General features: G+C 38.5%; 1 protein-coding gene across 6 annotated transcripts in view; it reads left to right on the forward strand.

Moving 5' to 3' along the window:
* LOC135223575 (broad-complex core protein-like) overlaps positions 1-14,886 on the forward strand; it is a 308,957-nt gene that overhangs the window by 84,435 nt on the left and 209,636 nt on the right. The window contains exon 1 of one of the 6 annotated variants that reach the window (XM_064262105.1): positions 14,411-14,697. The exons of 3 other annotated variants lie outside the window; for them this stretch is intronic. The gene's annotated coding sequence lies outside the window, so the exon portion shown is untranslated. Of the gene's footprint in view, positions 1-14,410; positions 14,817-14,886 lie in introns of those variants that run through there. 2 more of the 6 variants (XM_064262098.1, XM_064262104.1) reach the window with 2 other exon arrangements.

Here is a 14,886-nt window from a genome sequence, read left to right on the forward strand (position 1 = left end):
ACATCCGCGTAGTCAAATCAGCAGGAATTTTAACCATACAGGAATAAACTAATCTTACCATCAGGGTAGCAGCAGGAATTTCCAGTCAACGTAGCAGGAATTGTAATCTTATTGGTATCTGTATCATCAGGTTAATGGGAACTGTATATTCTACAGGAATATTCTATTCCTTCGCATCCCTGTCGTCGAAATTATTTGCACTAGGAATCTCTATCGTCAGAGTATCAGGAATTTTTATCCTACAGGGATATTTTACCCGTTCAATCTGTGTCATCAAGTTAGCTGGAGCTTTAATACTACAGGCATTATATATATATATATATATATATATATATATATATATATATATATATATATATATATTACATAAATAAAGGTATAGCCACGAAGGAAAGAAAGATAAATAACGTGGCTTGTACCTTTATTTATGCATTTATCACGTCCCAAACTTTCATGATTCAGTTATACACACACACACACACAGAACACACACACACACACACACACACACACACATATATATATATATATATATATATATATATATATATATATATATATATATATATACACACACACACACACTTGTATTCCTGACGTCCGGACAGTAGAGATATTTACTCATGGTGGGATAAGTATAGATTGTCTCTGTCACTAATGTAGCAGGAATTTTAATCCTAAGTTCATATATTATCTCTAACTTCTCCATCATCAGGTTAACATTATTTTGAAATCCTACAACCAAGAAATCCCTCCGTTTGTAGCCTCGTGGATATTCGCCAGACCTTGAGAAATGCGTTATTTCCCGGGGCCCTTCGAGCGAAATTAGGGGGAGGGGGTTAGATAGGACAATGACTCGCACTGGGCGGTTATGAATCCATGCCGTCTACTCTTCGAAAGGACAGTAGGCCCGTGTAGAGACGGGGGTCAGAAAGGAGAAGGAGGAGGAGTAGGAGGGGGAGGGGGAGGAAGAGGATGAGGAGAAGGAAAGGGGGCATTGCCAGGACTTGACCAGGAAAGCCGTAGCTACATTATTCCATGAGATTGCATAACCGTCGTCAGGGCGGGAGATCGTAGGAGTCTGGGGAAGTACATCACACCAGACAGACGCACAACAGTCCCTGCCGAGTTGCTGCTGTAATTCAGTCGTACTCTCTTCTGTCTGGCTGCTCTCTCTCTCTCTCTCTCTCTCTCTCACTTTATTACATCTTCCACGCCCTCGCTTCCCCCCGCCTTTCAGCGGCAGCCCTGTCTCTCTCTCTCTCTCTCTCGATGTATACTTCAGTCTTCGATTACGTCATTACCGGAAACGTGATATTTATAGCCTGTTGTTAGGGTGGTCTGACTCTTCCGTACTCCCTTCATTAACCAGCTCTTCCAGTCACCTACAACGGCAAACCCCCCTCCCCCTCAATTCTCTCTCTCTCTCTCTCTCTCTCTCTCTCACACACACACACACACACACAAACAAATCCCGTGTTTCCAAGAGTTTGTTGGGTGGAAAGGCGAGGGCTTATGAGGAAACTTTAAGTTACACACTGTAATACCAGCTTAAGGGTGCGTGTTCACTATCCACCAACTGCCAATCCGTAATAATAATAATGATGATGATAAAACACTACAACGTCCCAATTAGACTTATTTTATTTAATACAGCCAAGGCTCTTCATTTCCATCGTCGGTGCGTAATTCTGAAGTCCAAGACAAACTGAACGTATTTGCTTGTCTTTAACTAGACAACAAATGAAGCACTGTCGTTTGATCACTGCTTGATTTCCATCATTGGTGTGTAATTCAGAAGGCCAAGACGGTGAAATGAAAATGTTCTATTGCTTATTTGGCTGTTAACAAGCCACCAATGGATTTTAAAAATCTCTCTCTCTCTGCTGACCTGAGGGATGATTTAGTCCCTAGCTGTTAGTGGAATGTCGTGGGTTGCAGCTAGAGTGGAGAGGGGCGGTGGGAGAGAGAGAGAAGGAAAAAACGACGTGAGAGTTCACCACTCCGTCCAAATGTACGTATACATACCTTCCAAAGAGAGAGCCTCGACGAGGTATAATGCTCCTCCCCATTGAGATTAATTCATTCATTGTAAATTCTCTCTCTCTCTCTCTCTCTCTCTCTCTCTCTCTCTCTCTCTCTCTCTCTCTCTCTCTCTCTCTCTCTCTCTCTCTCTCTCTTATACGTGTGTATACATAGGCCTACAAGAAATACACACGCACACACACACACACATATATATATATATATATATATATATATATATATATATATGTGTGTGTAAATCTCTCTCTCTCTCTCTCTCTCTCTCTCTCTCTCTCAAAAGGCAAATAAAATTGAGGGTGTGTAAACCCTAGCTGGCGTCGCCGCATCTTGGCATTCCGGGCAATGCGAAATGTATCATCGAGAGGCGAAGTTGGCGATATCGATCAACCTGTCTCGAAATGGACTCTATCTGGCAATGCTGGCAGGGAGAGAGACCTGCTACTCAAAAACCAACGACCAAACAAAATGCTGTGGAAACGCGACAGTAAATGAATTACGTTGGGATGACCCCATTTTACTGCTGAGTTCCATGCACTGTGAAACGGACGCACTCACGCACGCGCACACGCACACGTACATACACACGCCCTAGGTAGAGAGAGAGAGAGAGAGAGAGAGATAATGACTTTGAATACAACAGATACGGGCTATTCTTACTTATACCCACTCAGCGCCCCTCTCATCACACCATTCTTTTCCTCATAGCCAAGAATCTGTGTGTGTGTGTGTGTTTTACTCTTTTGTTTTTGCTCTGTTTATTTCCAAGGACACACAGTCCATTAAGGATTTAACCTTGCCGGATTGCATAGCCGCATTTTGTCCACGTGAAACACACACACGGCGACTTTATTGATTTGCCTTTCGGTTGCAGAGAACAAAATGACAAAGGACTGAAATTTCTCCTGTGACCTTTTGGAAGATCTGTGCTAAGGAATTTCGTGCCGCTCCTCTTCCCCCTAAACTCCGTTATTCTGTAGCTTCTACATGTAAGGTAAATATGGGACTAAAGGAGCAAGTGTAAATCTTGCAACGAGTTAAAAGTTCGTTTCAATAACTAAATAGACTCCACTTTACTTCCGACTCCCAAAATATTTCATCTAGAAAAAACCGAAACCTTCAAGCGAACGCTACGGTACACCATAGTACTGTGAGGAGAAGGAGTCACTCCGATCTCCATCCAATAATGATTTGTTTCCTGTGACGTGGAGAGAGAGAGAGAGAGAGAGAGAGAGAGAGAGAGAGAGAGAGAGAGAGAGAATCGCAATAAACAGCGCTCACATACATAAGCACCTGCTATGGCTTTTGGTGTGGGGAAATATGCGCCTACTATATTACCGTACTTAACGCACCCCTACCATGTACACAGCACCGAGAGTCCATTAGTCATCCACTTGGGTACGAATAGGGAACGCAAAGGGGAACATGATGTCAATACATATGGTCGCGAGCTCGAGTTTGCTGCTACGGTTTTAGCGGTGTAGTTTTTCAAAGCAAGTTCATGGTGGCATTCCACCGTCTCTGTCTATTTCTCTCTCTCTCTCCCACTCCCTCTCTCTCTCTCTTCGTCTGTCTCCCCTCTCCCCCTCCTTATCTCTCTTTCTCTCTCCCTCTCTCTCTTACATCTCAGGCATCTCCTCGCTCTCCCAGCAGTCCTCGAGAACGTTCGTTTCCACGAGATTGACGTCAACTACGTCTTCATTCCATGTCTCCTCCGTGCCGAAAGATTGCATCCCACTTAACAAGATTTTGTGTAATGTGGTGAAGCAGCACGATTGTTATTAACCAACCAGTCTTAGATATACACCACAATTAATCGTGCAGTTAATTGCAAGAGCAACTATGAAACCTTAGGACATTCTTGTCTGGAATGATGCTACCAGACTTAGGTCAGACAGTCGGCGAGTTGCCTTATGATATATTCTTCATACATTTTCAGCGCGTTCCTGAAGTACATTCGCAGTCGCGTTTCTTTGCAAGGTCATTTGTATCTGATATAAATTGTAGGACTGGTGCAGTTTCTCATCTAAACTCACTCCCTGTGCGGTAGGAAGCTCAAAACTTTGAGGAAACAAGAGTGCTAAGAAGTCCCAAAATACCACTAAACCTTTGATGAATGTAGGTGTGAATGAAATTCTGATGTCATCGAAATGAATAGTAAATATTCATCAGATTGTATGGAATGAACAAACGTGGTATGATCCCACTTGTTTAATCATTATATTAATAGCGATAACAGGGCTAGAAGGTTACATCAATATATTGAAACTTTTCAATAATAGTTGGTATGCTACAGACCCGACGGAAGGCAAAGTTATCAAGTAGTATTATCCATAGTAGTTTTTCTCCAGTTTTCTAAGTTCTGTTAGGAAAAATTACACGTAGCTTTCATTTAAACAGCTGCTATTTTTTACTATTGCATAGCATCTCAAAACAACTGAGAAAAAGAAGATAGTTTTATAAGGAGATATGGGAAAGTTATATTCTTGCGCACCTGTCATAATTGCCTCAGGCTTATCCAGGTGAGCACGCAGGGCTGCCAGTTTTCCGTGTTTCCCGAGTCACGATTCTGAAAGTTGTAAGCCCTGATGATGATAACTTAATTGCTTGCGAAAATTAAATGTTAACTGTATGCAATTTGGCAAAAATAATAAACAAAGTCCTATGGTCATAGCTTAGAGATTACTGGATGAAATCAGTTAATGGTGGCAAAAGTATTCACTCGCTCTCATGTGTTAGTCACATGAAACCAGAATGGAAGCAGTGCCAGATGCTTCAAATGCTTCGAACGGTTCGAAGCGTTTGATTTTCCATCTTCGAAAAACTTGACGCGCCAGACTCGACAGCGACGAATCGTCGCTATAATTTACTTTCGAATTGTTTTCTAAACTCTGAAAATAAACTCGACAACATATATTATGTGAATAATCTTTGGACAGTTCCTCCTGCTCGATAGTTTTGCCGAGTCCGAGAAAAATCAACTGGAAAAAGGCGGTAAACCCAACAGGTAGATATTTAAGACAATCAGCTGAGCTGCTTAATTTGTATGTTCTAAATCTTAGACTTTGTACTGAAACATATGTAAAGTACGCGACACAAAGTATTCAGACAGTTCAATACACTTTAGTATTATCGATCCTTTTAAGACATTTTGTGATGCTGACTGTAACTATTCCTTACAGGAGAAGGACTGAGAGGTGATCTGTCAGTATCTTGAAATGTTTCTCAGATTTTTTAAACAAATTTAACATTATCAATCATATATGTTAGCCAGTATATGATTAGATAGTTTGCCCACGTATCATATGTTCTCACTTTGGATGGATTATATAATATTATTTTTTTTCTTAAACGAAAATCTTCGCCGTTGTTTTCTCTTCTGTTAATTATAAAAAAAATCTTAATATTTCCTCCCATCTGAAACTCATTTTGAAAGCCAGTCTTTATATCGTATGTTATTTATTACTTCACGTTCAATAAACTCCGCTCTCCCTTTTCTGGCTCTTTAGTTTTATGTATATTAATGTTTTTTTTCAACTTGTGTAAAATCTAATCTCTTTGTGATCATATTTTCACCTTTCTTTTTCTCTGTTACCACAACTGTCAGTTTGCTTGTCTTTCTTTGTGCACGGACACACACACACACACACACACACACACACACACACAGTGTGCTCGCGCGCGCTTGAATATGTTTAAGAAAGGAGAGGTTTTACTTTTACAGCCATATTAAAACGATTTGGGGAGAGATGTATATATCAGTGATTCCAAGATATGACATTCTTATTTACTTCCCATCAATGATGAATCGCAATTTTAACTTTCATTTTAATCTGGGACGTCGTCATTGACATGTGGATTTAAGTATCCTACTAGAAACCAACCACCTGCTTCCATGGAAAGCAAAATTGGTAACACATTGTCCTTCCAAGTTTTTGTCATTATTTATGAAAAGCTATAATGATGATAAATATCCTTGACTGATTACTAGTACGTTTATATAATGCAGTCTGAAGATTTAAAAAAAAAAAACACTGCAATTTTGAAATGTCAGGAATCTCGTGTCTAAGAGTTCTTAGCACACTTTGCAGAAGCAGAAGATTTTATGATATGTAATAAATATTCCTCGCTGTCGAACTTCTCGATTCCAGAGGTCCTTTATTCCTCCCACCGTTGGACTTTGGAACATTCAGTCTCCCAGAGGAACTCGTGCAATTGGAACTTGAACATTTCAAGAGAAGATGCAATGCATTACTACCCAAAAACAAACCTCCTTTTTTATTATTTCAATTTTATTTATTTACTTGTATTTTTATCTATTTGTTTGTTAATTTGTCTATTCAGTTTTTCCTTTCTAATAACTTATCTCTTTTTATTCTGTATTTCCCATTACCTTCAGTAATATCTTTTGAACGAACGCAACATTCTTTGGAAGCTTGAATTTCAAGTCAAAGGCCTCTGTTTGGTATGATTGGGCTTCATAATAATAATAATAATAATAATAATAATCAATATAAATAATAAATAATAATAATAATAATAATAATAATAATAATAATAATAATAATAACATATTTAAATAATAAATTTTAAATTTAAATATATGTACATTTACATAACTATGGATTTGTTTCTCCAATAATAATAATAAATATAGAATAATAATATAATAATAATATAAAATAATAATAATAATATAATAATAATAATAATGTTCAAGTAGAATTACTTCAAGGCACATAGGCTGAAATGGCTTGAAGTATACATTGTTATGAAATCAAAAGAAGTTTTTGTAATGGTCATTCCGATTACAGAGCAATAGTTGCGAGGTCATCTGAACCGTATGTTAAATCCGGTCTTTATTTCGTGTAATTATCACTAAAACAGGGTCTCAGTTACAGAAAGAGTTTGAAATTCGCACGCCTTTGCTTTTAATTGACCTACATGTTGCAATAAACGAGCCACTCTTCATTTTGCATCATATTGGCATTATGTCGTGATTACATCTGTAATGAACTTGGTTATTTACAGCTTATATAAGTAATGATCTCTCTCTCTCTCTCTCTCTCTCTCTCTCTCTCTCTCTCTCTCTCTCTCTCTCTCATTTCACAACCCGAATACGTTAGGGTTTTCCTTGGTCCTTTTGTGTTCAAGTGACAAAAATTTTACTAAAATGTTACTCAGTCACGTTCACAGATGGACATTCTGTATAAATCTATATATTTGTAAATTGAAACACACACACACACACACAATATATATATATATATATATATATATATATATATATATATATACATATGTATATATATGTGTGTGTATGTATGTATGTATATGTATATAAAACTGCACTCTCGTGATCCTAGTATCTTCATCAAATACACCCGCTGTTTGCATAAATTTCTTAAAAATTCATCTTTAATTAAGAGGAGCCAGAATAGAATTCTCTCGTAGTTGCACAATAATGGTGTGGTGGTGGGGGGGGGGGGGGTAGCGAGTTTCATGTTAAGGTGTGTATTCAGATTAACTGCATGGCGTTTGCCTGGTGATCAGATGACGCCTCCCAAGGTGCTCTCAGGTTATGATTCGCTTGGCCTCTCATTCCCGTGTGTAGGTTTTCGCTTAAACCAACCTAACCGAAACCAGGCTGGCTTGTTTATTGTTCCGGGACACCTCGCAATCTTAAATACGCGAGGGAAATCGCTCACCCCATGCACGAATAGTCGGTATACTATGCTGAGTGCGAATTTTTAATCAGGGATGGTCCTAGCTACGTGCGTGTGAGTGACAGCCGGCAGCTATGAGCAAGCGCTTCGACACTGGCATTTACTTACTGATGTTCTTGAGTGTTATGGCGTTTAAGATCAAGGCTCGACTGAGGTATGAGCAAGATCCCCCATTGGCTTCGTGACGTTCGTAGGTGCGATAACGCTTATGGGGAGGGGTGTGAAGGGGAGCAGGAGCAGGAGCAGGCGCTGGAGCAGAAGGAAGAACGGGTAAGAGGTGATGAGGGCTCCAAAATTCATTCATTCGGAAATCTTTTTTTGGCTTCAGTAAACGACAACTTCCTTTTTTTTGACAACAGTCTTTCTCAAAAACCATTATTATTTTTTTCTATTTTCTTTATGAATAATAATTAGATAGCGCTGTTGTTTACATGAAATGGGAAAGGATAGCACCTCAAGCAGAAATATAAGAATGATATAGATATAATAAAACATACAAGATGGTAAGTAAATCAACAGAATGCTGTTCATTCCCCTCCTATTATGATTTGCTGTTTGAATTGTGGCGTTTCATTCATGGTTTTATATCAGAATAACCTAACTATTCAAAGATGGAAATTATTCTGTTGAATATCCAGTAACAAGACGATCCTAGTCGATACATATCAACACACTCATATCTATTATCTATCTATTCATTCATTCACTCACTTTTCCTCACCCTTTATATAATTGACGCTACACGTTCTTCTAAACTTATCGGTATCAGGCTCTCTTGGATATCCTCAGATTTGCTAAGGAAAATGAAAAGGAAGTAATCTCAACACTGTATCGAAACAATCGTTTCTTTGTGACAATTTTAAACCTTGACATCATTCTGAAACCTATGTTTAGACATCCCTCACACACACACACACACACACACACACACACACACACACACTACATACATCATACATACATACACACACATTATATATATATAATATATATAATATATATACTATATATATATATATATATATATAGTTGCATACATAAATGTGCTCGCAATCATTTTTTGTTCTTTGCCCGAATTTGATGATTGATTAGAAATTTTGGAAGTCCAGTTATCTTTGGTCTCTTATGCTAACAATAAGTCCCAAATCTTAAAACCTCCAACTAAACACTACTTTCAGAACACATGCAATGGAGTCCGTAAAATGAAATCTGAAAAATAACGTAGAGAGAACCTGTTGAAAAAGAACATGATATGAAAAGAACTCTCACTTCCCCAAGATGGAAGTTGTTGAAGACACCGCGGCTTCGGAGGAAAAATCTTGACAGAATCGAAGACTTATCAATGCTTGGGTGACGATGATTTTAAACCTTCACCGATTTCCCATTGCGGTCATTAGCTGGATGATACGATTTTGCGATAGGAATTTCTTCAACTAGCTCTAACGGGCTACGAGTAAAGAATTAACGTTGTTCGTGACCTTTAGGCATAACCAAAGGACTGCGAATAAGGATCCCGGGCTGCATTTATTGTTACCATAGTTTTGACAATGTTGCCATTATCTTTTCCGTGCTACCTTTCTGTTCAGGAAGAGAGATTTATGCTTCTCTCTCCTCTCTCTCTCTTCTCTCTCTCTCTCTCTCTCTCTCTCTCTCGCTCTCTCTCTCTCTCTATCCCTTTATATATATAATATATATATATATATATATATATATATATATATATACTACATACATACCATAATATATATATATATATATATACTACTATATATATATAAATATATATATATTATATATATATATATAATATATATATATATATATATATATATATATATATATATATATATAGGGATATATATATATATATATATCTATATATATATATATATATTTGTAGATGATACATATATATGTGTTGATTTAGCTGAATATTTAGCTTTGTTTTGATGATAAATCTTACTATATTGTGTAGTATTCAATCATTTTTCTTCACGTTAAGAATGTGACGTCAGTCATAACGAAGTGAAAAATATGGAAAATCTACCTATAAAAGAAAAATGCAGATCCTCTGGCTGTTACATTTTCCATAAACCTTTTTGCACGCTCTAATGCGTGTCAGCATTCATTACCATCGATCATTGCATCACGTGAATGTCTGCATATGAATGAAGCGCCATACGCGCACGCAAGAAGGAAACGATGAAGTGTTCAGGATTTACTTGTGTTTCCCATTTTGTTCGATCTCGTTCAACTCTTCAAAGAACTGCGGCCTGTGAATAGACTTGCGTAGCCGAATTCATAGATTTATGCATCAGTCGTATTACAATTCTAAGGGATGTAACACTCATTGTTTGTGAACTGAACTGAATACTATAGAGAATTTATGCCAAAGGCCAAGCACTGGGGACCTGTGAGGTCATTCAGCGCTGAAACGGAAATTGACAGTTAATAGTTTGAAAGGTGTAACAGGAGGAAAACCTTTCAGTTGTACTCTGAATCAGTTGCTAGTAGAGGGGCGAAAGTAAGATGGAAGAAAGAGAATATGAAAGTAGGTACAGTAAAAGGAACGAAAGGGGCCGAAGGCACGCTGCAGAGAGCCTGAAGTGATGCCTTTGTTTGTGGAAATGCTTCTAGAAATGGTTATCGATCGGTAATCGATAGAAATAATCAATCATAAAGGACTCTAGATACATGATTATCAATCGCCGGGATTTGTCGGAGTCGACATCCGTCGCCTTAATAACTTCGACTTCGCATGAGACAGGAAGTGGCGCCCACAGTGCGAAATCGACGACATTTCTGAAAGGGAATATGATAATGCCATCGTAGACATGCTCGCTAATCCTGTCGTCATTCACGGCACAACGGTCGAAACGAATGATTCGTGCGCACGCGTCATCGAAACGGGAAAACTTCCCCCTGTGGCTACAGTAAACGACGATAGGCGGGACTCGCCACAGGCAGCCGCGCCCTCGAACACCAAACTAGAATGGTTTGGAGATCGTCCAGATTTTTGGAGACGAAGCCGGCAGGGTGCAGACTACTGGCTGGAAATGGTCAGTTTTAATCGTCCAGGCGAAGCGTAAGCGAAGATATCCAGTCCCAAATCAGATGTTTCGTTTATTTTTTCCCCCGTTGTCGTATTGTACATCGTTATCAGATTCACCCATCATCAACATTATCATATTTGCTCTCAAAGAGGAAAATTGGGCTTTGCAGGGCACGAGACAAATTAGGAACGACGCATAAAAACGAGTCCAATAAAAGTGGAAGACCATTCCCTTGGGCTCATTTACAGAAACCATCGGGTCATTCAACAGGTAAACCGTGTACGTGAATGTGTGATCTTCACTCTGAGGAGAGGCTCAGATTATGAGTTCTGTATCTGAGCAAACCCCCGTCGGTAACGCAATACACTCATTGTGACCACACACACACTCACTCCGGGGATCCAAGTGATACCGGTGTTCAATCCTGGGAGTTGAAATGAATTTATTTTGTCTTTGTAGCTCCGTTTCTTCTTATCCTCTCGCTCTTTGGACACACGGCTAATTGAGAGTCGTTTCAGTCTATTCCACTTCATACAGGAGGCTTTTCAAGAAGCACAATCTTATTTTCATTTAGAACGTGTGATCTAAAATGTGACCAGACACCTACTCACCGAATATGCGCAGGTGGCGTGTTCCTTCTTTGTCACCAAAGGCCCTTGGAACAGGAGATAGAGAGCATACGCATGTCTAGGCAAGGGACATTGGTATTTGGTACCGATACATGAGTATCTAGGAAACTTCGCTTTTTCTTGTATGCATTTGTGCGTGGACGTATCCCTCCAGATTCCTGCATATCATTGTTTCGTAAACAAGCATTCAATGCAGTTAAGAATAATGATCACAGTTACTATCAATCATGATCTTTGCGGTAATCATATACGAAGTTTCCGTATATGATTATTGACTGGGAAAGAAATTACACATTACTTACTTTTCATAAATTGGATTCTTCGGTGATCGAGGGGCATTTTTTTTTTAACGCTGCATCATCGATCGAGATTCAGACTTTACAATTTTAGGCTCATCTTTCCACCCCTCCCAGCAACCCCACACCCTCCAATATCTCTCTCTCTCTCTCTCTCTCTCTCTCTCTCTCTCTCTCTCCAAAATAAACATCGTAAGAATGTACGTGTGTAAAAATTTGTCACAAATTGGCTCATGTATGTACATTTATAATTTATATATGAAATATGCATATGAAATGCATTATGCATGACAACAGTCAATCATTTAACCCAAAAGCATTTGAGAACAGATGAATAAATCATTAATCTCTTTACCATATACCTCTCTCCTTCACACAAACGATATCAGGGGAAGTCCAATACGATAAGAAAATGCTAAGAAAACGTTGAAGAAGAAGAAGAAGAAAAGAAAAGCAACATAAAAGCAGCAGCTTGCAGTATGCTTTTGGGTCATAATATGATTTGGAAATGAATACTGTTTAATTTATCGTTTTTTCCTGGTCTGTTTAAGCACTGGATGCAAGGGTGGTTGCCGCCATGATTAAGAAGGATATTAGCAAACAACCTCACTTCAAAATACTTGATGAGAACTACTAGGCTAACTTGGTGCCACTTCTGTTTAAGGGATATAATATATATATATAAATATATATATATATATATATATATATATATGTGTGTGTGTGTGTGTGTGTGTGTGTGTGTGTCTGTGTGTGTGACATTCCCTTAAGACAACACGTATTGATGGCATCCATGCCCTGAAAGAACGGGAGGCGTACAATTAACTGTAGACATCATCGGAACTCGTGAAATATACCTGTGTCTTATAGTAATCAGGATATCACGATTCTGATGCGAATGTACCTTTACAGCTGATGAGCCTGAGAAGGGAATGTTTGCAGAATTTGTTTGCATTTGATCTCCTTTAATTCCCATGATTCCATGTATCTCAGTGATATGTGTATATATTTGTGTGTGTGTATCTACACACACACACACATACAAATATATTATATATATTATATATATTATATATTTATTCATGTGTATATATATATATATTATATATATATATATATATATATATATATATATATAATAGCTATGTGTGTGTGTGTGTCAGATTTTCTCTATGTATCCGCGGATTAGACAGTACATTTTCAGATAAGTCTCTGTTTCGTGAAAAGTAGTTTTCTTTAGGCGTGGAATAAAGTTTTGGATACATACTGTAGAGTCTTTGTTACTTATCAGAGGGCATGAATATATATATATATATATATATATATATATATATATATATATATATATATACAAAGAAAGAGAGAGAGGGAGAGAGAAAGGGCACGAGTAAATATTTATATATCCATGCTTGCACATATATTTTTGTTCGGTATGTGTATAAAACGACCATGGATTAATAAAATCTCTCTCTCTCTCTCTCTCTCTCTCTCTCTCTCTCTCTCTCTCTTATATCGCACTTGATTCTATAACAGGCAAAGAATAGATTTTGTTTACTCTTTGAACATTACTCTATACGTGTAGCAGAGTAATTAGACCCATTCTGAGATAGAACATAGACCTAACCGATTAATGCAATTAATATAAGAAGAGCAAGTCTATCATCTCGCATAAAGAGGAAGAAGAGGAAAAATGAAACCAAATGATCTTATTGCCCGTTACTGTATACTAAGAGATGTGCATTGTAATGGGAACTGGAAGGAAGAATACTGGCTGGTCTTGCTAACTGACAGTGGGAAACTGAATCTGGTGGAGCTGGTGAGAATATTGGAATATCATGTGACCGAATTACACCACAGTAATGACCGATACAGTATTTACTTTTGCCTCTGCTACATGCCTCGCTCTTCCTTCTCTTAGTTTCCGAATCAATACAATATAGCGTTAGAAAATGTATCCTGCCTAACTGTTTTACCTTCGTTTTAGCTGTCACAAGTTTTGATTAACGTTATCAAGCTTTGCATTGCACTCTGGATTGAAAACAAGGGGTAGGTATTCTTCCCCTTGTCATTTTTTTTGCCTTAGATTCCAATAGTAAAATAATACTAGTCTTTTATATGGATTGCAGGTTACGTGAATCCGTCTTGATTAACCGCGAGTTTTGTGAGTGTGTTATATTTACAATGGCAACAATTCTGTTCTCATATATATATATATATATATATATATATATATATATATATATATATATATATATATATATATATGTGTGTGTGTGTGTGTGTGTGTGTGTGTGTGTGTGTGTGTGAATATTTATCACATCACCGTGATTCATATAAATCATTCGAGCTACAAATGTCCTTTAATATCTAATTCGCTCTACCTCGGAATATATATAGTGTGTGTGTGTGTGTGCGTGTGTGATTTATATAAACCATTTCTGTATATCGTCAGTACTTAGCGTGTGTGCAGCATTAAAAATGAGTTATATCGCATTACTGTACATATTACGGTGGAGATGAACCTATGTGGTAGGAACTGCTTCGAGTGTTTGTTCAAAAGGCTCGAGTGTTCGAGAGGCTCGAAGCAGGGTTCACACGGGGCGTTCGAAGCAGAGGGGGTGGGAGGATCGGTAAGGTTGGCAGCGATGAAGGCCCGAGTTCCCGGATGTCGAGGGTGTCGGTGCGAGGAGGGAGGAGGGAGTGAGAGATGTGTGCGCCGCCCGCCTTAACCTCGGCCGAAAACTACTAGAAATATTTGCCTCCGCTACTCTTCTAAGGATATTCTACGTTATGGCCAAGAAGCGAAGGCAGCAGCAGTGACAGTGAATGTAGAGGGGGCGGCCAGCCACACACACACTCTCTTAAAAGTAAGTTAGTGTGTGGCAGTGTTGCTGCTGCTGCTGCTGCTGCATGTCAGGCCACGTCAAGCATTCAAGGACAGTGTGTGTGTGTATGTGATGATGGTCATTAAGCTCTTTTCCTGGCACTTTGCATCCATTCCCGCTGCGACGGCGGAAACTCCGTGCAAAATCGTGTGTGGCAGGAATTGTGGCGGTGGTGGAAGATGTGGTACATATGCAAGATAGGGACTGATGTAGCAAAGTGTTGATCAAATGCCCCGAGTTGGGGTAGCGCTAGT

The sequence above is a fragment of the Macrobrachium nipponense genome, chromosome 10, assembly GCF_015104395.2.
Source record: "Macrobrachium nipponense isolate FS-2020 chromosome 10, ASM1510439v2, whole genome shotgun sequence".
In the NCBI taxonomy this organism is placed as follows: Eukaryota; Metazoa; Arthropoda; class Malacostraca; order Decapoda; family Palaemonidae; genus Macrobrachium; species Macrobrachium nipponense.